This window comes from Chiloscyllium punctatum, chromosome 35, assembly GCF_047496795.1.
Source record: "Chiloscyllium punctatum isolate Juve2018m chromosome 35, sChiPun1.3, whole genome shotgun sequence".
Classification (NCBI taxonomy): Eukaryota; Metazoa; Chordata; class Chondrichthyes; order Orectolobiformes; family Hemiscylliidae; genus Chiloscyllium; species Chiloscyllium punctatum.
The window spans coordinates 1,047,707-1,073,392 of record NC_092773.1 but is presented as its reverse complement, the minus strand read 5'-3'; the positions used below and the strand labels follow the sequence as shown (position 1 = coordinate 1,073,392).

General features: G+C 45.7%; 1 pseudogene; it reads left to right on the top strand.

The window, feature by feature from the left end:
- The window catches only part of LOC140459580 (neuropeptide Y receptor type 1 pseudogene), a 60,587-nt pseudogene extending 44,876 nt beyond the window's left edge, over nucleotides 1-15,711 (top strand).
- The last annotated feature ends 9,975 nt before the right edge of the window (nucleotides 15,712-25,686 follow it).

The following is a 25,686-nucleotide window of genomic DNA, read 5'->3' as shown; positions in this document are numbered from 1 at the left end:
GAAAGATTTAAAAGGGACTTGAGGGGCAATATGTGCAAATAGAGGGTGGTGTGGAATGAACTGCCAGAGGAAATGGTGGAGGCTGGTACAATTAGAACATTTTAAAGGCATCTGGAAGGGTACGCGAATAGGAAGGGCATTGAGGGGTGTGGGCTAAGTGCTGCCAAATGCAACTGGAATAATTTAGGATATCTGTTTCTGTGCTGGGCATCTCCGTGAGTCTATGATTTGAACCCAGGTCCCCAGAACATTAGCAGGGTACCTGTGTTAACAGTCCAGTGATAATACCGCTTGGCCATTGCATCTCCTGGAAGGGAGGTAGAAATGAAAGGTGGAGCAGGCTCAAAGGGTTGACTGGCCTACTTCTTTTGGCCTTTAGGTCTCCTTGATTTTATAACCCCGCTCCACCTCAGAAAGGATCTGCCTTTGTTTTTCCTACCAAACTGATTAACTTCACATTTATTCACATTATGTTCCATTTGCCATGCGTCTATCCAAGTTTCTTGCACCCTCTTTAAACTTGCACTTCCACGCAGTTATGTGTGGAAGTATTTCAGTCAGTCTCTACATTCCCATTGTTGAAGCAGACCATGAACAGGTGTGACCCAAACTCCCATTCTTACGATATCCCAGCAGTACCAGCCTTCCATTGAGAGAATTATCAATTTCTTCCTACCCTCTTCTTGCTGTCTATTAACCAAATCTCAATCCATACAAGTATATTTCCTCCCCCAGTTGCAAACGCTATAACCTTGTTTATGAACCTCCTGTGGACCCTTATGAAAACACAGATGTCAACCTAACAGGGTTGTTGTTCTCCCTTCCTTCATTGTCAGAAATAGTGGGGTTACATCTACAACCTTCCGATCAGGAAGAACTGACTCACCAAACCTAACTCTTCTAAAATCTATGAACATAAGAAGACATGAATGTGCCCATCATTTCCGTAGGTGTCCTTTTAGGGGGTGGGGCTGGGGGTCTTATCTGAACAGAGGTTTATTAATCCTTGATCCATCTGAGGTTTCAAATACTACCCCTTTAGAAATACTAATTTCTTTTAGTTCCTTTGTTTTGCAAGTGGTTTAGGAACGCAAGTGTTTTCGGGAGCTGTATGTTTTTCTCTGAAAACAGACGCAAAGTAAACATTTAGCTTCTCTGCCATTTCCCTGTTCTCCACTTAGATTCTCCTGTCGCCTGTGACTGGATCACACTTGGCCTTGTTAATCTTGACCGTTCTTACTTCATGAAAAAGCTTTCACCTTTTTGTTTAGAATTAGAGTCCTATCATTCTCGATGCTCTCGCAAAAGTATTCTGGTAATCTCCAGTCTGGATTTTTTTGGGCAGCTCTGCAAATCTAGTTGCTTCTGGTCACGGGTCCTTCTGTCAGTGGAAGCTGTTGACTTTGAAACTTCAGTCAAGTGTCCTTCTTATCTTGTTTGCTTCAAGGATAATACTTGCTTTTCCAGCATCTCCTCGTCTTTAAAGTCGCTCAATACCTTTCCAGTAGTGCTGTTCAGCACTAGAGTGGAGCAGCATCTCATTTTTCCACATTATACTCCATCTGTCAGATTCTTGGTCACTCAGTCAATCAGTCGAGGATTGGTTTTTGTCCTTGTTAGACAATCATCACTACATACTTTCCTACTTAGTTGTGTGTCATGTGGAAATATAGCTATCGCACCTTTGATCTCCTAATCTCAGCCTTTAGCATGAATAATGCACTTTGGCAGCCCACCACTAATCACAGCAGGACTCCACTTGTAAAACCTTGTCAATCTGCAAAAGGCCCATTGATGAATACTCTGTTTTCTGCCAGCCACCCAAAGTTCTAATCATGCCAGTCAGTATATTACCCTGGACGCCAAACACCTACTTTGCACAGGAACCTTTTTATGTTGCACCAAGTTGACTGCCTTCTGGAAATCTGAGTGCAGTACATCTTTGGCCAACCCCTTATCCCTTACCCAAAAGACCGCAAATTCCCCCCGGACATGGTCGACGATGCTGTCCACTGCATCTCCTCCACTTCCCACTCCTCCGCCCTTGAGCCCTGTCCCTCCAATCGCCACCAGGACAGAACCCCACTGGTCCTCACCTACCACCCCACCAACCTCCATATACATAATATCATCCGTCGTCATTTCCGCCACGTCCAAACAGACCCCACCACCAGGGATATATTTCCCTCCCCACTCCTATCAGCATTCCGAAAAGACCACTCCCTCCGTAACTCCCTTGTCAGGTCCACACCCCCCACCAACCCAACCTCCACTCCCGGCACCTTCCCCTGCAACCGCAAGAAACGCCCACACCTCCTCCCCCTTACTTCCCTCCAAGGCCCCAAGGGATCCTTCCATATCCTCCACAAATTCACCTGCACCTCCACACACATCATTTACTGCATCCGCTGCACCCAATGTGATCTCCTCTATATTGGGGAGACAGGCCGCCTACTTGCGGACGTTTCAGAGAACACCTCTGGGATACCCAGACCAACCAACCCAACCACCCCGTGGCTCAACCCTTCAACTCCCCCTCCCACTCCACCAAGGACATGCAGGTCCTTGGACTCCTCCATCGCCAGACCATAGCAACACGGCGACTGGAGGAAGGGTGCCTCATCTTCCGCCTGGGAACCCTCCAACCACAAGGGATGAACTCAGATTTCTCCAGTTTCCTCATTTCCCCTCCCCCCACCTTGTCTCAGTCCCAACCCTCGAACTCAGCACCACCTTCCTAACCTGCAATCTCCTTCCTGACCTCTCCGCCCCCACCCCCACTCCAGCCTATCACCCTCACCTTAACCTCCTTCCACCTATCGCATTTCCAACGCCCCTCCCCCAAGTCCCTCCTCCCTACCTTTTATCTTAGCCTGCTTGGCACACTCTCCTGATTCTGAAGAAGGGCTCATGCCCGAAACGTCGATTCTCCTGCTCCTGGATGCTGCCTGACCTGCTGCGCTTTTCCAGCAACACATTTTCAGCCCTTACCCACAGTGCATGCTATTCCTTAAAATAAATCCTATAAATCAGTTAAATGCATTTTCCCTTTAATAAGACCATGCTGACTCTTGCCAGTTACTTCAGTTTTTCCAGGAAACCAGTTACAACTTCCTTCATGATCAATTCAAACACCTTTTTATGATTGCTATGAAGCTAACTGGCCTGTTTTCTACTCTTTTCCCTTAGAGTCATAGAGATGTACAGCATGGAAACAGACCCTTTGGTCCAACCTGTCCATGCCGACCAGATACCCCAACCGAATCTAGTCTCACCTGCCAGCACCCAGCCCATATCCCTCCAAACCCTTCCTATCCGTATACCCATCCAAATGCCTCTTAAATGTTGCAAATGTACCAGCCTCCACCACTTCCTCTGGCAGCTCGTTCCATACACGCACCACCCTCTGTGTGAAAAAGTTGCCTCTTAGGTCTCTTTTATATCTTTCCCCTCTCACCCTAAACCTATGCCCTCTAGTTCTGGACTCCCCAACCCCAGGAAAAAAAGACTTTGCCTATTTACCCTATACATGCCCCTCTTAATTTTGTAAACCTCTATAAGGCCTCCCCTCAGCCTCCGACACTCCAGGGAAAACAGCTCCAGCCTGTTCAGCCTCTCCCTGTAACTCAAATTCTCCAACCCTGGCAACATCCTTGTAAATCTTTTCTGAATCCTTTCAAGTTTCGCAACATCTTTCTAATAGGAAGGAGACCAGAATTGCACGCAATATTCCAACAGTGGCCTAACCAATGTCCTGTACAGCCGTAGGGTGGCCTCCCAATTCCTGTACTCAATACTCTGACCAGTAAAGGAAAGCATACCAAAAGCCTTTTTCGCTATCCTATCTACCTGCGACTCCACTTTCAAGGAGCTATGAACCTGAACTCCAAGGTCTCTTTGTTCAGCAACACTTCCTCGGACCTTGCCATTAAGTGTATAAGTCCTGCTAAGATTTACTTTCCCAAAGTGCAGCACCTCGCATTTATCTGAATTAACCTCCATCTGCCACTTCTCAGCCCATTGGCCCATCTGGTTCAGATCCTGTTGTAATCTGAGGTAACCCACTTCGCTCTCCACTACACCTCCAATTTTGGTGTCGTCTGCAAACTTACTAACTGTACCTCTTATGCTCGCATCCAAATCATTTAGGTAAATGACAAAAAGTAGAGGGCCCAGCACCGATCCTTGTGGAACTCCACTGGTCACAGGCCTCCAGTCTGAAAAGCAACCCTCCACCACCACCCTCTGTCTTCTACCTTTGAGCCAGTTCTGTATCCAAATGGCTAGTTCTCCCTGTATTCCATGAGATCTAACCTTGCTAACCAGTCTCCCATGGGGAACCTTGTCGAATGCCTTACTGAAGTCCATATAGACCACATCTACTGCTCTGCCCTCATCAATCCTCTTTGTTACTTCTTCAAAAAACTCAATTAAGTTTGTGAGACATGATTTCCCACGCACAAAGCCATGTTGACTATCCCTAATCAGTCCTTGCCTTTCCAAATACATGTACATCCTGTCCCTCAGGATTCCCTCGAACAACTTGCCCACCACCGAGGTCAGGCTCACCGGTCTATAGTTCCTTGGTTTGTCTTTACCGCTCTTCTTAAACAGTGACACCACGTTTGCCAACCTCCACTCTTCCGGCACCTCACCTGTCGATGATACAAATATCTCAGCAAGAGACCCAGCAATCACTTCTCTAGCTTCCCACAGAGTTCTCGGGTACACCTGATCAGGTCCTGGGGATTTATCCACCTTTACCCTTTTCAAGACATCCCAGCACTTCTTCCTCTGTAATATGACATTCTGCAAGATGTCACCATCTATTTCCCTGTAGTCTATATCTTCCATATCCTTTTCCATAGTAAATACTGATGCAAAATATTAATTTAGTATCTCCCCCACTTTTCGTGGCTCCACACAAAGGCTGCCTTGCTGATCTTTGAGGGGCTCTATTCTCTCCTTAGTTACACTTTTGTCCTTAATATATTTGTAAAAACCCTTTGGAATCTCCTTAATTCTGTTTACCAAAGCTATTTCATATTCCCTTTTTGCCCTCCTGATTTCCCTCTTAAGTATACTCCTACCTGCCTTTATATTCTTTGAAATTAATTCCAATGCATTTAATTACCTTTTTGAAAACTCAACGGGAAGGTCCATCAAATCTAGAGACTTATCAACCTGCAACTCTGTTTGCTTGACTATTTCCCTTCAAGTGATTTTTGATGAGGGAATAAATATCTTGACCTGGTCTCATTGAGAAAGAGTGCAATGGAGACAGGTCCATTGCGCGAGGTTGTAAAACGGTGTTAGAAGCATAGTCTGATGCTTGTCAGACAAAGCACATTTGATACCATCAGGAGATAGGTCTTAGCCCCTTCTCGTGGCTTGGCGCAAGAGCTTCCTACATGTCTTTTCAATTTCTATCACTTGCTCTATTCATCAGAACATCGGCTTATGGTCCGAAGACTGGTTCTCATTCATTCCCTTGGATTCCTGCCCTCTTAACAAACGGCTGAAGAGGGAGATAAGAAAGAACCTCAGGCTTGCGGTTTGTATTCAAAGGGCTGAACTACTTCTATTTGAGGTTCCATGCTGGGCACCAAAAGTTTTGACCTTGTTTCCATGTGTGTCTGATTTACTTGCTTTCTTAGTGGGGCTAATTTTATACTAATGATGAGAAGTGGTTTACCATGAGATGCAGTTTTTTTTTATTGTTGAAACAAGCAATTCACGCACATATATCTTGTGTGTGAGAAATGGAGAAAGGTGACCAGTGGTGTTCCACAGGGGTCAGTATTGGGGGCCACTGCTGTTTGTAATATACATAAATGATCTGGAAGAGGGCACTGTTGTTATGATCAGCAAGTTTGCAGATGACACAAAGATTGGTGGAGTAGCAGAAAGCATAAGGGATTGTCAAAGAACGCAGGAGAATATCGATAGATTGGAGAGTTGGTCGGAGAAGAGACAGATGGAGTTCAATCCAGGCAAATGTAAGGTGATGCATTTTGGGAAGTCTAATTCTAGAGTGAACTATATTGTAAATGGAAGAGCCTTGGGAAAAGTTGATGGGCAGAGAGATCTGGGAGTGCAAGTCCATTGTACCCTGAAGGTTGCTGCACAGATGGATAGAGTGGTCAAGAAGGCATATAGTATGCTTGTCTTCATCGGACGGGATATTGAGTATAAGAGCTGGCAAGCCATGTTAAAATTGTACAAGACATTGGTTCGGCCGCATTTAAAATACTGTGTACAGTTCTGGTCGCCACATTACCAAAAGGATGTGGACTCTTTGGAGAGGGTGCAGGGAAGGTTGATGAGGATTCAAGCAACAATTTGATTTCAGACAGTCAACATGGTTTTGTCAAGGGCAGAGGTTTTTGAGAAGGTGACCAAGCATGTAGATGAAAGTAGGGCCGTTGACGTGGTACACATGGACTTCAGTAAAGCCTTTGATAAGGTTCCACATGATAGGCTGTTGGAGAAAATGCAGAGACAGAGGATTGAGGGTAATTTAGCAGATTGGATTAGAAACTGGCTTTCTAAAAGAAAGCAGCGAGTGGTGGTTGATGGAAACTATTCAGCCTGGAGTCCGGTTACTCGTGGTGTGGCACAGGGGTCTGTTTTGGGACCACTACTGTTTGTGATTTTCATAAATGACTTAGACACAGGCATAGGTGGATGGATTAGTAAATTTGCAGATGACAGTGGTCATTGGAGTAGTGGACAGTTTGGAAGAATGTTATAGATTGCAGGGGGACTTAGGTAAACTGCAGGATTGGGCTGAGAGGTGGCAAATGGAGTTCAATGCAGCTAAATGTGAGGTGATGCACTTTGGGAAGATTAACAGGAAGGCAGAGTATTGGGTCAATGGAAAGATTTTTGGTAGTGTGGATGTGCAGAGGGATTTTGGAGTCCATGTACATAGATCCCTGAAAGTTGCCACCCAGGTGGATAGTGCTGTTAAGAAGGCATACGGTGTGGTGTGCTGGCTACATAGAACAGTCCATTTTCCATAGTTACACCGGCACCACTCCCCACCTCTTCCTCCGCTACATTGATGACTGCATTGGCACCACCTCGTGCTTCCGCGAGGAGGTTGAGCAATTCATTAACTTCACCAACACATTCCACCCTGACCTTAAGTTCATCTGGACCACCTCTGACACCTCCCTCCCATTTCTGGACACCTCCATGACCGACTTGACACTGACATTTTTTACAAACCCACCGACTCCCACAGCTACCTGGATTACACCTCTTCCCACCCTACCTCCTGCAAAAATACCATCCTGTATTCCCAATTCCTCTGCCTCCACCGTATCCGCTCCCAGGAGGACCAGTTCCACCAGAGAACACACCAGATGGTCTCCTTCTTTAGAGATGGCAATTTCCTTTCCCACGTGGTTAAAGATGCCCTCCAACGCATCTCGTCCACCTCCCCCCCCCGCCCTCAGACCCCAACCCTCTAACCGTAACAAGGACAGATGGTGCTCACCTTCCACCCTACCAACATTTGTGTAAACCACATCATCTGACAACATTTCCGCCACCTCCAAACGGACCCCACCACCAGGGATATATTTCCCTCCCCACCCCTTTCCACCTTCCATAAAGACCGTTCCCTATGTGACTACCTGGTCAGGTCCATGCCCCCCAACAACCCACCCTCCCATCCTGGCACCTTCCCCTGCCACCGCAAGAATTGCAAAATCTGCGCCCACACCTCCCCCATCACCTCCATCCAAGGCCCTGCACATCCACCAATATAATTTATTGTATCTGTTGCTCCCTATGCAGTCCCCTCTACATTGGGGAGACTGGACGCCTCGTAGCAGAGTGTTTTAGGGAACATCTCTGGGACACCCGCACCAATCAACCACACCGCCCTGTGGCCCAACATTTCAACTCCCCCTCGCACTCTTGCGAGAACATGGAGGTCCTGGGCCTCCTCCACCGCCGCTCCCTCACCATTCGATGCCTGGAGGAAGAACGCCTCATCTTCCGCCTCAGAACACTTCAACCTCAGGGCATCAATGTGGACTTAACACCAGGTTCCTCATTTCCCCTTGCCCCACCTCACCAAGCTCCAACCTTCCAGCTCAGCACTGCCCTCATGACCTCTCCTACCTGCCTATCTTCCTATCCACACCACCCTCCTCTCTGACCTATCACCTTCATCCCCACCCCCATTCACCTATTGAACTCTATGCTACCTTCTCCCCACCCCCACCCCCCTCTCACTTATCTCTCCACTCTGCAGGCACCCAGCCTCTATTCCTGATGAAGGGCTTTTGCCCAAAACATCGATTTTCCTGCTCCTCAGATGCTGCCTGACCTGCTGTGCTTTTCCAGCACCACTCTAATCTAGACCATACGGTGTGTTAGATTTCACTTGTAGATGGATTGAGTTCCGGAGCTGCAATATCATGCTGCAACTATACAAAACGCTAGTGCGGCCACATTTGGAATATTGTGTACAGTTCTGGTCGCCACATTTCGGGAAGCATTGGAAAAGGTGCAGAGGAGACTTATGAGGATGTTGCCTGGTCTGGAGGGAAGGTCTTATGAGGAAAGGCTGAGGGACTTGGGTCTGTTCTCATTGGAAAGAAGAAGGCTAAAAGGGGATTTGGTAGAGACATACAAGCTGATCAGAGGATTAGATAGGGAGGACAGTGAAAGTCTGTTTCCTAGGATCATGACGTCAGCTTGTACAAGGGGGCATAACTACAAATTGAGGGGTGATAGATTTAAGACAGATGTCAGAGGGAGGTTCTTTACGCAGAGAGTGGTAAGGGCGTGGAATGCCCTACCTGTCAATGTAGTTAACTCAGCCACATGAGGGAGATTTAAACAATCCTGAATGAGCATGTGGGGTAGTGTAGAGGGACGAGCTGAGAATAGTTCACAGTTCGGTGTAACATCGAGGGCCGAAGGGCCTGTTCTGTGCTGTATTGTTCTATGTTCTATGATGTTGCCTGGCATGGACGATGGTAGCTGTGAAGAGAGTAGGTTAAGTTTCTTTTCATTTAAAAAAAGGAGATTGAGGTACAGACAGGGTGGATAGAGATAAGCTTTTTAATAATGAGAGGTCACACTTTCAAGATGAGAGGTGAAAAGTATAAGGGGGATACACGCGCCCAGTACTTCACACAGAGGGTGGTGGGCGTCTGGAATGTGTTGCCAGCAGAGGTGGTAGAGGAAGGCACGGGAGATTCATTTAAGATGCGTCTAGACAGATGCATGAGTCGGTGGGGAGCAGATGGATACAGATACCTAGGAATTGGGCAACAGGTTTAGACAGTGGATTTGGATCGGCTCAGGCTTGGAGGGCCTGTTCCTGGGCTGTAAATTTTCTTTGCTCTATGTTTAATTCTACGAAACCCACCTTTCCCTCTTAAGTTCCCCAGTAAATTCACTGTTCTGAAATGCCTACGCTTTCACGCAGCTTTAAAGTCTGCTTTGGAAGCACAAGATGATAAAAGAAGGTAATACTACACTGAATGCAGTTGCTTGAACTGAAGTTGAAGCTGTTGTTCCTGCTCTAGATGTTCCTGCTTCTTTTGGCTGATGTTCTCTCTGGAGTGTGAGTTCCCTTTGATTTAAGTAACCTTTTTAAATCATGATCTGGGTCATTCCTGAGTACACTATTTATCATTTAGTAACAGCAGTTTGATGTAACAATGTAATTTTCAGTTACTGCAAAGAATTTGTGTTTCTGTCCCAGGAAGTGTGTTACAAAAGACATCGTTGGATGTTATAATTTCTCTACTGACTGTGTCAACTCTAGGAGCTAGGGCTCTCCTGAATCTCAGATCCATAGTTTCAGCCAAAACCTTGCAGCATTGTCTCATCGACATCTATTCAGTAGTCAGTCAAATTGGATGTTTTGCATTTCTGTCTGGCTTGATCCAGTTTGACAGTGAATGCTGCAAACTTCCAGCCTTAATATCCCAGTTCCGGCCTCATTAACACCTATTCAATATAATCAATTGAGATAACTGGCTTGCATATTTGTCTGGTTTGATCCAATTACTAGCAGACTGTTCAGTTGGGAAGTTTTCCCAGCCTGCCATTCTGTTGGCTAATGTTGCTTTTAGTATCCCAAAACAGCTGTTAGTTTACATTCCACTGGCTACTTCAACTATCATAACATTCAACTGTACATGTACATGAAGATTTCTTTCTATGAATAAAGTATATTTTGGCAATTTAAAAAAAAATTCAAGGATATGGGACAAGTTGAGGAAATTGGGATGAGATGTCCTGGAGCTGGAGGACGAACCTCCAATGACCACAACTATCTTCCTGTGTGTCAGATAATACTCCAACCAGTGGAGAGTTTATCCCCTGATTCCCATTTACTCGGGCTCCTTGATGCCACATTCTGTTGAATGCAGCCTTGATGTCAAAGGCTGTCACTCACACCTTGCCTCTGGAATTCAGCTCTTTTGTCCATGTCTGAACTATGGCTGTCATGATGTCAGGAGCTGAGTGGCCCTGGTGGAACTCAATCTGAGTGTCCCCTCCAGGAAGTTGAAAACTTTCTTCATTTTGCCTCTGATTTCCAACCCACTGTGATTTTCACATTGTCCTTTTCCAACACTTCCCTTCCTTTACTTGACCTCTGTATCTTCATTTCAGGAAATAAACTGTCCTCTGCCATCCATTACAAAGCCCACTAACTCCCATAGGTACGTTCACTACAGCTTGTCACACGCCACGTCCTGCAAGGACACAATCCTATTCTCCCAGTTTCTTTCCCTATGTTGCATCGGTTCAGATGATGCCACCTTCCAAAACTTGCTTATTCCGTAATCGAGGTTTCCCATCCACAGTGGTTGACAGGACCCTCAACCACATCTGCCCTATCACTTATGGTTCTGCCCTTGACCCTTCCCATCATTCACAACAGCATAATCACTTTTCATCCCACCAGCTTCCGCATTCAAAGGACCATTCTCTGCCATTTCAGACAACTCCAGCAAAATGCAGGGTTACATTGCACTTTGCTCAAAAACTGCATGCATTCATGTAAAACGCTGAGCTCAAAAACTGCATGAATTTATGTAAAACTCCATTATCTCACTTTTTAGATTAGAATCAATCTAAACATCAGGTCATAGACAGAGAACACAGGGGGCCAACACCTTCAACATATTGTCTAGCTATCACCATTGTTAACAGCTAACCTGAGAATGCAACTTTTTAGAAAAAAGGTTTGTGATTTACACATGAAAGAAGTGAAACTATCACTGTATTCTAACAGATGAAAGGCTTAACAGACAATCAATTTTTCAATGTATAATTTCAGTTACATCGCACTGTAAATTTTTGCTATAAATTCTGTGTGTTAGGATTGAGCCCTCCACTATGACCTGATGAAGGAGTGTCGCTCCGAAAGCTAGTGTGCTTCCAATTAAACCTGTTGGACTATAACTTGGTGTTGTGTGATTTTTAACTTTGTACACCCCAGTCCAACACCAGCATCTCCAAATCATGACTACAAAATAATGACGGGCATGGATAAGATAAATAGACAGTCTTTTCCCTGGGGTGGGAGAGTCCAGAACTAGAGGGCATAGGTTTAGGGTGAGAAGGGAAAGATATCAAAGAGACCTAAGAAGTAATACTTTCACGCAGAGGGTGGTACATGTATGGAATGAGCTGCCAGAGGAAGTGGTGGAGGCTGGTACAATTGCAACATCTAAGAGGCATTTGGATGGGTATACGGATAGGAAGGGTTTGGAGGGATATGGGCCGGGTGTGGCAGGTGGGACTAGATTAGGTTGGGATATCTGGTCGGCATGGACGGGTTGGACTGAAGGGTCTGTTTCCGTGCTGTACATCTCTATGACTATTAATATACGGCTATCTAATAAGTTAAAAAATCAGACAAACACTAGGTTATAGTCGAACAGGTTTATTTGGAAGCACTAGCTTTCGGAGCTGTGACAGCTACCTGACAAAGGAGCAGCTCTCCGAAAGCTAGTGCTTCCAAATATATCTGTTGGACTATAACCTGGTATTTGTGTGATTTTTAACTTTGTCCATCCCAGTCCAACACCAGCTCCTCCACATCATAACCAATAAGCATTTATAATTATTTAAAAGGCCTCATCTCAGGTGGGCCAAACTTTCCCTTTCTATTGCATATTTAATAGGAAGTTTCTGAACAGTTTCCATCTGAGCGAACCTTGTCAGAACAGAGGAGTCTTGCTGTCTGCATTGTAGCCCCATCTCACTAAGACTCTGTTTTGATTCTCAGAGGCATTTTACTATCTGTCTGTAAAGGCCTTGAGCTGAGCTACATGAAACTTCTCTTCCCATCATTTTGTGAGCTGAAACAAAACACAAGCAGCCATGGGTAGCTACAACACTATCTCTGCTGGATCTGTCCTGCTGTTGGGTATGGATATGATTACAAGAGGATGAATAAACAGTTATCAAGCTGCTGCTTGATGAGTCCATGAGAATGTTCTCCCAATTTTGGATTTGCCCCCAGATGTTAGTAAAGAACATTTTCCAAGGTCAACAGATCTATTTCCAATGTTGCCTCTTCTGGTTCCTAGGTCAATGTCTGGTGCACCATCCATTTTTATTTCTGTTGTGAGGATTCATAGTGATTGAAACAACGGAATGGCTTGCAAGGCCATTTCAAAAGGCAGTTGCAAGTCAACCACATTGTTGTGGCTCTGAAGTCACATGTAGGCCAGACCAGATGAAGGATGATGGCAGGTTAAAATGTGATACAAAGGACATTAATATTAAAAACATCAACAGGTGAACTTGCAGCGGGCAAAGCTGTTTCTCAGTGTGCACAGAGATAAGATTTGTAATACAAAGAAAATCTTGTTATTTGCACAATGCTTTCTGTGATCCCAGGGCATTATGAAATATTTTCTTGTAATGGCTTTGTGTTTGGAAATATACTCACTAGTAAAATGTAATGAATACTGCTGCCAACGTAGCATGTCAATATGTTATGAATTATGCAACTACAAATGTGTAAATTCAATTGTATCTTTTCTTTAGATAGAGGAAGATCCAACGCTGAAATGATTTCCCTGATTCAAATCATGACCAAGAAGACTCATGAGCTAGGTTGAAAGATGTCTCCAGTCCTGTCCAACTAACACCAGGCTAGAACTTGCAGTTTGGCTACCGGTAAGACAGAACCTGGCCTGTTTATTGAAGAATGGATCAGAATTTCAACCGTTCTGTGAAATTCCAGCCTGCTTCCTGGCACAACATTTCATTGCTGGCGGAGCAATTCCAGTTCTGCTCGGACTCAGTGAGTAGTACCACCTTTCTCATCGTGGCCTACAGTGCAGTGATGGCAGTGGGCATGATTGGCAACATGTGCCTGGTTCTGGTCATTATGAGGCAGAAGGAAATGCGTAATGTGACCAATATCCTGATAGCCAACCTGTCATGCTCAGATATCTTCATTACCACCCTTTGCCTCCCGGTGACAGTGATTTATACCATGATGGACCGTTGGATCCTTGGTGCTGCACTTTGCAAGTTGACCCCATTTGTTCAGTGCACGTCAGTTACTGTGTCCATCCTCTCCTTGGTCCTGATTGCTTTGGAGAGACATCAGCTGATTATCAACCCAACTGGTTGGAAGCCAGCAGTGGGCCATGCATACTTGGCAGTTGCTCTCAGCTGGCTAGTTGGAAGTTTAATCTCTTTACCTTTTATCTCCTTCAACGTCTTGACCAGTGAGCCCTACTCAAACATTTCCTTTCTCCCAGACTCTTTCAAGGATCATGCAGCTTGTATTGAAAGCTGGCCTTCAGAGCAGCAGAAGCTGGCCTACACCACTTGCCTCTTGGTCTTCCAGTATGGCTTGCCCCTGTTTCTGATGCTGACCTGTTACTTCCGGATCTTCCTGCGTCTCCGAAGGCGCCGGGAGATGGTGGACCGTGCAAGGGATGGGAATCGCCGGGTCAGCCACAGTCGGAAGATCAACATCATGTTGGCATCTATTGTTGTGGCCTTTGGCCTTTGTTGGCTACCACTCACAGTTTTCAACACGGTATTTGATTGGAACCACGAGGCCATCTCTATCTGTCACCATAACCTCATCTTTTCGCTTTGTCACCTGACAGCTATGCTGTCCACCTGCGTCAACCCAGTCATCTATGGCTTCCTCAATACCAACTTCCAGAAGGAAGTGAAGGCCATGTTGTACCGTTGTCGTTGTGGTGGGACTTCAGACACCTACGAGAGTTTTCCTTTGTCCACAGTCAACACTGAACTGTCGAAAGCTTCCGTATGCCATTAATTGTGTCTAACTTCAGCTGCATTGTGCCTTTTGTGGATCATTTGACACTCGTTCTTGCTGTTTATGTCTGCAGCAATTACATCGCTCCCCTCATGCCAAGTCTCACTGCTGAGAGTTGTTGGTCTGCGCCGAGACAGTCTGGCTCCAGCAGTTGTGGATGACTTGTCAATGCTCTGTTGTCAATGCTTTGAAAATCAGGACCCCTGAAATGCACCATCACGGGGAGGCTGTAAGTTACTTGCCTTAAAGTGACCTGCCTTCAAGTAACATTGACACTGAATTTGTGAGACAATGGTTCCAAAATGTACCTGGCATGGGTGAGGTGACAATATGCAGTGGGTTGTTGGTGTATCTTATTGGGCCTCTGGCTGACCAATCTGCTGGTTCCTCCTCATCTCACACGGTCCTTTATTAGCTCCACACAACTGAGTGGGGGGGGGGCGCACAGCCTGGGTACCCATGGAAGGTGGGGATAAGGGAAATATTACAGATGAGGCTGCATGCATTTCCCATCAACCCCAAAGTGATACTGAACGCATCATTACTGGCAGGTAGATGTCGAGGTCAAGAAGTGCTCAGTGGCAAGGCATCAGTGCAAGATTTGTACAGCGATCGTGTTGCCTGAGTGGAACCACGCCAGGGGAGCCTCATGTGATGCGGCGCTGAGTATCATGGCAAATCAGGAGGGCCTGGTAGCAAGATTCCTTTATCTTCTACCTTTAGATCTGAGCCGCAAGGAGGACCCTGAAAATGAGGGACAAGAAAAGGATGTCATTTTTTTTCCTTTTCAAGTTATTCAAGCGATTTTGAAGTCGTTTGTGGATGAGACAATGGTGCTGGAGGCGGGGAGGAAAGGAAATGAAGTGCTGGGAAATTATCTGTCTGAGTTCAGCCTTTTCAGTGTGTGTTAACAGAAAAATGCATGAGCTTGTTTAAACTGTGTATCAATGTTATATTTGTATGTCATTTTGCCACATTTACAGCGGCCAAATGACTTCAGTCGAGAATCTTCAACAGACAGCAGGGGGATTAACAAAAAGGGGACAGGTCTGATGAACTGGATCTGGAATATTTGATTCGACAGATTGGTGAATAAGGCATATAGAGCAATGTTCTGTGGATATTCTTTCCTTTTTTTTAAAGAGTGCCCAATATGCAAACTGCCCTGATTGAGTTTCTGCAAAATGCAAAATCAAAGATAATGGACTATGGGTGTGGTGGTTATCAGTTTGTAAAGGCAGTTTTATGTCTGGGGGCAAATCTCACCGAAGTTCCAGATTAGTGTTCTGTAAATAAAACACATTTCTTTCTCTTCTAACTTCAGACGAATGATCTTTTGATGTAACTCAGTTGAAGTATTGCTGGAATGAGATACTGCTTTTGAATGCTCCAATAAAATTGATAAGGCTGAGTTTCATATTGTTTGTTATTCACTGTTTCAAGATTTGTCTCAACCATTGAAGGACTGTCCTGTTTCATGAGCGCACCAGAGGATCTCACGACAAGTAAATAAACCTGACCTTCTACTATTCTCTGACATTATCAGAAGCTGTGAGGAAACCAGGAGCAGCATGAGTGACTTAGAAGTAAAGCTGCCTTTGTCATCAGGGGCCTCCTTCGTTTCAAGGACATTGCATGTTTTGGGTGCAAATTTCTAACAGGGCTCTCCACATCACCGTGCAGGCTGATTCTTGAACAGCAGACCTTCAGGTCTCCTCCTAGAGTGGAGGATATGTTTCCTATTCTTAGTTTGTTGACACTGTCCCATTGCAAAGAGGAGAAGAGCAGATGGAGGTCACAGTGCGTGGAAGATGAGAGCTGTGTTGCTGCAATGAATTAAATTAATAGGAGCTAGTTGCCTCTGATTAGCTGGAGTGAAGGGAAATGAACACCTTGCCAACAACACTGTGCAGCACAGAGAACCCCCAGATTCCTGGGGTGTTGGGGACAGATCTGAGAGTGTTTGCATTCTTGTTCTAGATTTGGGCACTGGAGAGCAGGAACAAAGTACAGAAGGTGCTGGTTTGAGAGTAGACGATTATTTAGAAACAACTCTGATGTCCTATTTTCCAACCTCCTTTTGTTTTGTTTTGTTTTGTCCAGTTCAGGGTGGGATGAGGTACACATTATCTGGACTTTATGGAATGAGGTTTGTAGGCTTGGCGTGTGTGAGGAGGTTTACTTGTAATATCAGTGATTGATCCAGGGATGGCAGACTAGGGTTGGTGTTTGTAGAATAGATTTCAGATTTCATGAAATTGAATGTGATTACCACGAAGGATGCCATTAAAGTGGAGTGAGGTTTGGAGGTATAGACAAAAATCTGCAGTTATTTGGATTTAGATGCTACATAGATCTGTAATTGTCACAGTCTGGCCCAGAGAAACCTCCGATCTATGAATGAGATTTGGAGTCAGGGTCATGGTTTGATTGAGGTTGGGAGTCAGCACTGAAGTTAAGTACTCAGAGGAGGATTAAGGATTGGGTCAGTTAGCCTTATTTTGTTGTGGAGACTCTTGCAGTTTCAAGGCAAGGTTGGGTTAGTATGTTTGATGCAGACCATTTGGTGGGTGAATTTCTAATGTTTGAATTCAGCTTGGCTTTTGCTTCCCTCACCTGTCTACCAGATGTACTGCTCGTGTCTATTTCAAATGTTCTAACTTCCAGGACTGTCCCTGGGGGTGGTTTGCTTACAAATTTGTGACCTTGATGGCAATGAAATGTGAAGTCATGCTTGTTATTAGAGTTTCCAGTCTTCGTAATCCAGAAGATATGGCATTATGTCTATCTGATCGTGTATATTGTATTGTCAGTCACAATCTCCTGCTTTTCAGTGGTCCCTTTGTATCATCTTGCCGCCTTTTTGTTGGTTATATATTTGCCAAATGACATACAGTTCTCACCATCATTGCAGGTTGCACATTACTGAGCTGTTGACAATATTTTTTTTTGAGGAGAAGGTGAGGACTGCAGATGCTGGAGATCAGAGCTTAAAAATGTGTTGCTGAAGAAGGGCTTATGCCTGAAACGTCGATTCTCCTTCTCCTTTGATGCTGCCTGACCTGCTGCGCTTTTCCAGCAACACAATTTTTTTTTAAACTTGTTTGAAAATTGATGCTACTTGTAAAACAGAATATTCACATTCTCTGTGAACTTTTGAAAACTGTTGCTCATATCTTTTTTTAAACTTTATTGAGCCTGTCAGAATCAGTGGGAAAATTACAGTTGCTACATAAAGATGACTCCATATGTTTGAGAAATACTTTGATGTTTGTTGAGGTTCACTCATTTCTTTATTGGAAATTTCTAAGTTTTGCACACACATTCAAAGTAATCATGTTTTCATTTTGATATTAAAAGCCTGTAAGTTGATTTGAAGGCGATTTCTGTCTGAGGGCTGTTCTGAAGAACACACACCATAAACTATGGTTTTCCTGTGCTTGTTCAAATACTGTTTTTTTAAAGGATTTTGATACCTTCCTTGTGTGTTCATGCTTTCTGTTTAATGGACAGGCAATGATAATTGTCAGTACAAATTGGTTGGGGGTGGGGGTGGGGTGGGGTGGGGTGGTGTGGTGGTGAGGAGCACAGTTAGGATTGAAGTGACTGAGGCCAAGTGGTTAGGGTTCAGGTTAGAAGATGTGAACCGGGCAGAGACTGAGGGTGTGACAGGCAGAGATGCAGTATTGGAAAGAGAGACTGAGGAACAGATAATGAGAGTCAGGGGGCGAGTCACAAAGGTTGAGAGAAATAGAGACTGTGAGAAGTAGAATTGAGGAACTAAAAGGACAACCAGAGGGGGAGAACCTGATGGTGACAGAACCAGAGAGGGAGAAACAGATGGTCTGATCCATCTATGCTAACCAGGATCCTTAATTGAACTTGTCCTATTTGCATGTGTCTTGCTCACATCCCTCTAAACCTTTACTATTCATATACCTCTTTAAATGTCTTTTCAATGTTGTAATTGTACCCAGCTCGACCACTTCCTCTGCCATGTACGCACCACCTTCTTTGTGAAAAACTTGCCCTTCAGGTTCCGTTTAAAACTTTCTCCTCTCACCTTAAACATATGCCAACTAGTTTTGAACTCCCCTACCTTGGGGAAAAGACCTTGGCTATTCACCTATTCACCCCTTATGATTTTCTAATCCTCTGTAATGATCATGATCCCGTTGTACTCTCAGATTGACGAGTTTGGTGTCATCTGCAAACTCATTAACCATGCTCCCTACGTTCTCATTCATAATTGTTGATATAAATGACGGACCACAGTGGACCAAGCACCGAGCCTTGTGGCATACATCTGGTTACAGGCCTCCAGTCTGAATAATGATCCTACACCACCACCCTCTGTCTTCGACCCTCAAGCCAATTTTGTATCCAGTTGGCTAGCTTTCTGTTGCGAAGTTGGGTAGGGAACTTCTGGATTGGAAAGCAGCAAGTTAAAATTTGGTGTTTGCAAAGAGCTGGTGGGAAAGTATTGTGTGGTCCCTTTTAAAGATCATGTCCTTTTTCTATGCTTGGAGCAGCAGCTTGAAACTTTGCAAGTACACAGAAAGCACCCGAATGAAACATTTGTATTGAACAGTCGTACAGTTAGCAAGCCATGCAGCAGTTTTTACAAGGAAAGCAGGCTTTTGTATTCAGCTAATTAATTTTAACCAGGTACTTAGACACTTCAAACCTATTAAATCTGATTCTGATGGTTTTGATAACATAGGACCACTCCTGTTGTAAGAAATATTGGTACGTTGCTAAGGGTATAAAAGAAGGGGGCAGTTGGACAAAGACACCAGAGCAAACAAGCTACCGTCCACCAGAGCTAACGGCCCTCAGCTCTCCAGAGAGAATTACTGGCTCTTACAGCTTCCTCTGGCTTTGAGAAAGCACCATCTGAGTAACATTACCAACAACACAACTAGTGAATATTCCTGACAGAAGAATTAATGGAGAAGGCACAGAACATTCTGGAAGGCAAGTAACCTGGCTGTAATTTCAAGAGACTGAATTCTTTTTTTAATATGAGTGTGAGTTATATTTACTGGAACAGCATACCTTTAGAATCTTGTTTTATTCGGGAATACAGGTCGGTCTACTGTAATGTTGTAATTGCATTTCAGCAAAACCTCGCTTTATAGAAAATCGCTTAATTTAAATAATGGGGCTGATGGGAAAAGTGGAGTTGGGGCAGACCAGTAAAAAAAATCAGTCCGGATCACTCAAAAATCACCCAAAAATCACTCAAAGTATAGCAGAGCCTGAATGAAGGTATAAATCATATTTATCAATGAATCAAAAGTAAATTTAACACATTACATTTTAACAAAATATTGTTATTGCAAGAATTATATTGTTAAGCAAGAATTATCACATAATTCTCTCATGCTCAAAACGCCTTGTAGCTTCTCTTCCAGTGTTATAGTCTTTCTTTTGTGTTCATCACCTGCAGTTTTATCACCAGGACGCTTCTCACTAACATTCTTGTCACTATGGCCCTCCACCTTTTCGAAATAAAAGGGATCATTTAGGAGCAGTGTACTCCCCATAGAAAGCCACTCTGTTGACAGCTGACAGTGGGGCATACACAGAACAGTGTGTGCAAGACATCACTGCTGGAATTGCGTTATTGCCAACAGAGGTAAGCAATCTTGCAAAGTGTGTTCCTTCCATCTTCAGTGATGTCATAAATAAATCCCATTCCTGGAACGCACTTCATCTGAGAACGACTTGATGTTGGTAGTTAGAAGAGATTTATTCGGGTTTGTCAGTAGTTTAGTTAACTGGTTTACTCTTCAGGTTAGATAAATAAATACTTACTTATGGATTTTAAAGTGAGTGTTGGGTGAGTTTTGAGAAGATTTGTAGCTCAGGTTGAGGTGTAGGTTTGTTTGCTGAGCTGGAAGGTTCATTTTCAGACATTTTTTCACCATACCAAGTAACATCTTACAGTGAGGCCTCGGACAAAGTAGTCCTCATGTTTCGAGCTTTCTATTTACAGGGAAACCTCGATTATCCGAACGTGATGGGCGGGCACGATTTCGTTCAGATAATCAATTATTAGGTTTATCGACTAAATGCCTTCCCTCTGGGGCTCAGAGTTTTTAAAGTCAGCTCCCCGTTCAGGAGACTGTAGAAGCACACAGTGCGTGAGGTTCCGCCTTCAACCCTGTACACACCCGTGCTCTCTCTGGGGCAGCTGGACTGGACACCAACAACAAGACTGTGGCAATTGCCTTTGTGGGGATAAGTCTCCAAATAGCACATGCACACGCGGCCATAGCCACGCACATTACTTTGTACTGCAACTTTTTGACAGGTTCCACGTTTAGCCTGCACAGGACAATGTTGGAGAGATTATCTGGGGAAGCGGGGGGGGAGGGTGAGGGAGTGTTTAGAGTACACACCTGTGTAGAACTTGAGGGAAAGTGTGGGGAGAGAGAGGGCGGGCAGTCAGTCATTTGGAGACGGTGCCTGTTTAATCACTGTAAACAAAAGTTTACAGTGATCATTTTTGGAAGCACGTTTTTGATGTAACGTTTCCATCGGGACCTCGAGACCTCCCTCGAATAATCCAATTTTCGGATAATTAGTATTCGGATAATCGAGGTTCCTCTGTATATGTGTGGGTTTCCTTGGGTTGGTGATGCCATTTCCTGTTCTTTTTCTCAGGCAGTGGTAAGTAGGGACCAAGTCAATGTGTTTGCTGCTAGAGTTCCGGTTGGAATGTCATGCTTCTAGGAATCGCGTGTGTCTCTGTTTTGCTTGTCCTAAGATGGATATCTTGTCCCAATCAAAGTGGTGTCCTTCCTTATCCGTATGTAACGATATGAATGAGAGTGGGTTATGTCTTTTTGTGGCTAGTTGATGTTCATGTATCCTGGTGGCTAGTTTTCTGCCTGCTGTACAATGTAGTGTTTGTTACCATTCTTGCAAGGTATTTTGTAAATGACATTAGTTTTGCTTGTTGTCTACATAGGACCTTTCATCGTCATTAGCTGCTGTTTTATAGACCTGTGGTAAGGGTCAGGGGGTCAGGGTGCAATCAGGTCAGAGTCAGGGAATGTGAAGGAGAATCAGGGGTCCAGGGTCACAGGATAAAAAAATTAGGGTTGGGGTCAAAGGTTAAGAGTTAACGACAGGGTTCGAGGGTTGGGGTCAGGGGTGGAGGGGGTCAATTTCAGTGTTTGAGTTGGGGGTTAGAGTGATAGGGTTAGGTTTACAGTGATAGCTCGACAGTCGGGTCAAGGATTAGAGTCTGGGGTCAGGGTCAGTCTCCTGCAAGAGGAAGCAGGGTCAAGTTTATAAAGGGCAGGCGCAGGGAGGGGGGAGGGTTGGCAGGGTTGGCTAGGGTTAGCATTAGGGTTAGTTCAAAAGTGAAAACGAAGGGGAGACTCAGTACAATGGAATCTTTCTCTTTCTTTCTTTCTTTCGCTCTCTTTCCCTTTTTACCTCTTCCCCCCTCCCTCTCTCTTTCTCTCTTTGTCTCTTTCTCTCTCTCTCTCTTTCTCTCTCTCTCGCGCTTTCTTTTTCTCTCTTTCTCTCTCTCTCTCTCACGCTTTCTTTTGCTCTCTCTTCTCTTTCTGTCTCTCTCTTTCTCTCTCTCTCTCTTTCTTTCACTCTCTCTTTCGCTCTCTCGCTCTTTCTCTCTTTTTCTCACTCTTTCACTCTCTCTCTCTCTTTCTTTCTCTCTCTCTCTTTCTCTCTTTCCTTCTCTCTCTTTCTTTCTTTGTCTCTCTCTTTCTCTCTTTCTTTCTCACTCTCTCTTCCTCCCTCTCTCTTTCTCTATCTTTTTCTCTCTGTCTCTCTCTCTCTCTTTCTTTGTCTCTTTTTCTCTGTCTCTTGCTTTCTGTCTCTCTTTTTCTCGCTCTCTCTTTCGCTCTCTTTCTTTATCTCGCTTTTTTTGCTCTCTCTTTCTCTCTTTCTTGCTCTCTTTCTCTTTCTCTCTCTCTTTCTCTTTCTCTCTTTCTTTCTCTCTCTCTCTCTTTCTCTTTAACTCTCTCCATCGCTCTCTCTTTCTTTCTCTTTCTCTCTCTTTCTCACTCTCTCTCTCTTCCTCTCTTTCTCTCTCTCTTTCTTTCTCTCTCTTGCTCTTTCTCTTTTTTCTCAATCTCTTTCGCTCTCTCTTTTTCTTTTTCTTGCTTTTTTTTGCTCTCTCTTTCTCTCTCTCTTTCTCTTTTTCTTTCTCTCTCTCTATCTCTCTCTTTTACTCTCTCTTTCTTTCTTAGACTCTCTCTCTTTCTTTCTCTCTCTCTCTTTCTCGCTCTCTCTTTCTCCCGCGCTCTCTTTTTCTCGCTCTCTTTCTCTTTCGCTCTCTGTGTTTCTGCCTGTGTGTGTCAGTATGTTTTAGTTTAGGTGTTTCTCTGTGTATCTAGGAGAAAGTGAGGACTGCAGATGCTGGAGATCAGAGTAGCGAGTGTCTCACTGGAAAAGCACAGCAGGTCAGGCAGCATCGAAGGCGTAGGCGAGTCGACGTTTTGGGCAGAAGCCCTTCATCAGGAATGAGGCCTCAGGTCTTGGAGATAAAGTGTGCTGATCTCCATCCTCTCGGTTTACAAAGTAGCATTGGGACTGGTGAGTGACAGTGGGTGAAGGGGGAGAGAGAAAGGTTGAAAGCGCAGGAGGGAAAGGAATTGAGGAGGATGGGTTCAGGGAGGGTTAATAATGGGCACGGCGAAGTGTCTGGAGTGACTAGTCCACTACCCTCCCCTCACTTTTCTTCCTCCCTTTCTCTCTGCCTCTCCCCTACACTCCACCTCTCTGTCCCCTTCTCTCTGTCCCCCTGCTCTTTCTGACTCCTCTTTCTCTGCTACCCCTATCTGCCTCCCCCCTCTGTCTCCGTCTCTGTCCTCTTCCACCTCCTTTCTCCCCTACCCCTTTCTTAGAGTCACAGAGATGTACAGCACGGAAACAAACCCTTCGGTCCAACCCATCCATGCCGACCAGATATCCCAACCCTCTGTTTTAGCCCCTGTGTTTCAGCCCCGTGTTTCTCGCCCTCAGTTTCTCACCCTCAGTTTCTCACCATCTGCTTCAGCCCCTCTGTATCAACCCCTCTATTTCTCGCCCTCTATTTCTTGCACTCTGTTTCAGCCCCTTTGTTCAAGCCCCCCTGTTTCTCACCCCCTGTTTCTCGCCCTCTGAATCTCGGCCTCTATTTCAGCCCCTCTGTTTCAGCCCCTCTGTTTCTCGACAACTGTTTCTAGCCCCCTGTTTCTCGCCCTCTGTTTCTCGCCCTCTGTTTCTCGCCCTCTGTTTCAGCCCCTTGTTTCTCACCCTTTGTTTCTTACCCTCTGTTTCAGCTCCTCTGTTTCTCGCCCTCTGTTTCAGCCCCTTTGTTTCTCGCACTTTGTTTCTCGCCCTCTGTTTCAGTCCCTCTGTTTCAGTCCCTCTGTTTCTCATCCTCTGTTTCTGCCCCTCTATTTCAGCCCCTCTGTTTCAGCCCCTCTGTTTCTTGCCCTCTATTTCAACCCCTCTGTTTCTCATCCTCTGTTTCTGCCCCTCTGTTTCTGCCCCACTGTTTCTTGCCCTCATTTTCAGCCCCTCTGTTTCAGCCCCTCTGTTTCAACCCCTCTGTCTCAGCACCTCTGTTCTAGCCCCTCTGTTTCTTACCCTGTGTTTCTCACCCTCTGTTTCAGCCCCTCTGTTTCTCACCCTGTGTTTCTCACCCTCTGTTTCAGCCCCTATGTTTCTCGCTCTCTGTTTCTCACCCACAGTTTTTCGCCCTCTGTTTTGGCTCCTATGTTTCTCGCTCTCTGTTTCTCACCCGTTGTTTCAGCGCCTCTGTTTCAGCCTCTCTCTTTCTTGCTCTCTGTTTCAGCCCCTGTTTCTCGCCCTCTGTTTCTCGCCCTCTGTCTCAGCCCCTCTGTCTCAGCCCCTCTGTCTCTGCCCCTCTGTTTCAGCCCCACTGTTTCAGCCATTCTGTTTCAGCCCCTCGGTTTCTCACCCTCTGTTTCAGCCCCTCTGTTTCAGCCCCTCTGTTTCTCGCCCTCTGTTTCAGCCCCTCGGTTTCTCGCCCTCTGTTTCTCGCCCTCTGTCTCAGCCCCTCTGTCTCAGCCCCTCTGTCTCAGCCCCTCTGTTTCAGCCCCTCTGTTTCAGCCCCTCTGTTTCTCGCACCCTGTTTCTCGCCCTCTGTTTCAGCCCCTCTGTTTCTCGCCCTCTGTTTCAGCCCCTTTGTTTCTCGCCCTCTGTTTCAGCCCCTCTGTTTCTCGCCCTCTGTTTCAGCCCCTCTGTTTCAGCCCCTCTGTTTCAGCCCCTCTGTTTCTCGCCCTCTGTTTCAGCCTCTCTGTTTCAGACCCTCTGTTTCAGCCCCTCTGTTTCAGCCCCTCTGTTTCAGCCCCTCTGTTTCTCGCCCTCTGTTTCTCGCCCTCTGTTTCTCGCCCTCTGTTTCAGCCCCTCGGTTTCAGCCCCTCGGTTTCTCGCTCTCTGTTTCAGCCCCTCTGTTTCAGCCCCTCTGTTTCTCGCCCTCTGTTTCAGCCCCTCTGTTTCAGCCCCTCTGTTTCTCGCCCTCTGTTTCAGCCCCTCTGTTTCTCGCCCTCTGTACCAGACGGCGAGAAATGAAGAGGGTGAGAAACAGAGGGGCTGAAACAGAGGGCGAGAAACAGAGGGGCTGAAACGGAGGGGCTGAAACAGAGGGGCTGAAACAGAGGGCGAGAAACAGAGGGGCTGAATCAGAGGGGATGAACCAGAGGGCGAGAAACAGAGGGGCTGAAACAGAGGGCGAGAAACAGAGGGGCTGAAACAGAGGGCGATAAACAGAGGGGCTGAAACAGAGGGGCTGAAACAGACGGGCTGAAACAGAGAGCCTGAAACAGAGGGCGAGAAACAGAGGGGCTGAAACAGAGGGCGAAAAACAGAGGGGCTGAAACAGAGGGCGGGAAACAGAGGGTGAGAAACAGAGGGCGAGAAACAGAGGGGATGAAACAGAGGGGCTGAAACAGAGGGGCTGAAACAGAGGGGCTGAAACAGAGGGGCTGAATCAGAGGGGCTGAAACAGATGGCGAGAAACAGAGGGGCTGAAACAGAGGGCGAGAAACAGAGGGGCTGAAACAGAGGGGCTGAAACAGAGGGGCTGAAACAGAGGAGCTGAAACAGAGGGAGAGAAACAGAGGGGCTGAAACAGAGGGCGAGAAACAGAGGGTCTGAAACAGAGGGGCGGGAAACAGAGGTGCTGAATCAGAGGGGCTGAATCAGATGGGCTGAATCAGAGGGGCTGAATCAGAGGGGCTGAATCAGAGGGGCTGAAACAGAGGGTGTGAAACAGAGGGGCTGAAACAGAGGGGCTGAATCAGAGGGCGAGAAACAGAGGGGCTGAAACAGAGGGCGAGAAACAGAGGGGCTGAAACAGAGGGGCTGAAACAGAGGGGCTGAATCAGAGGGGCTGATTT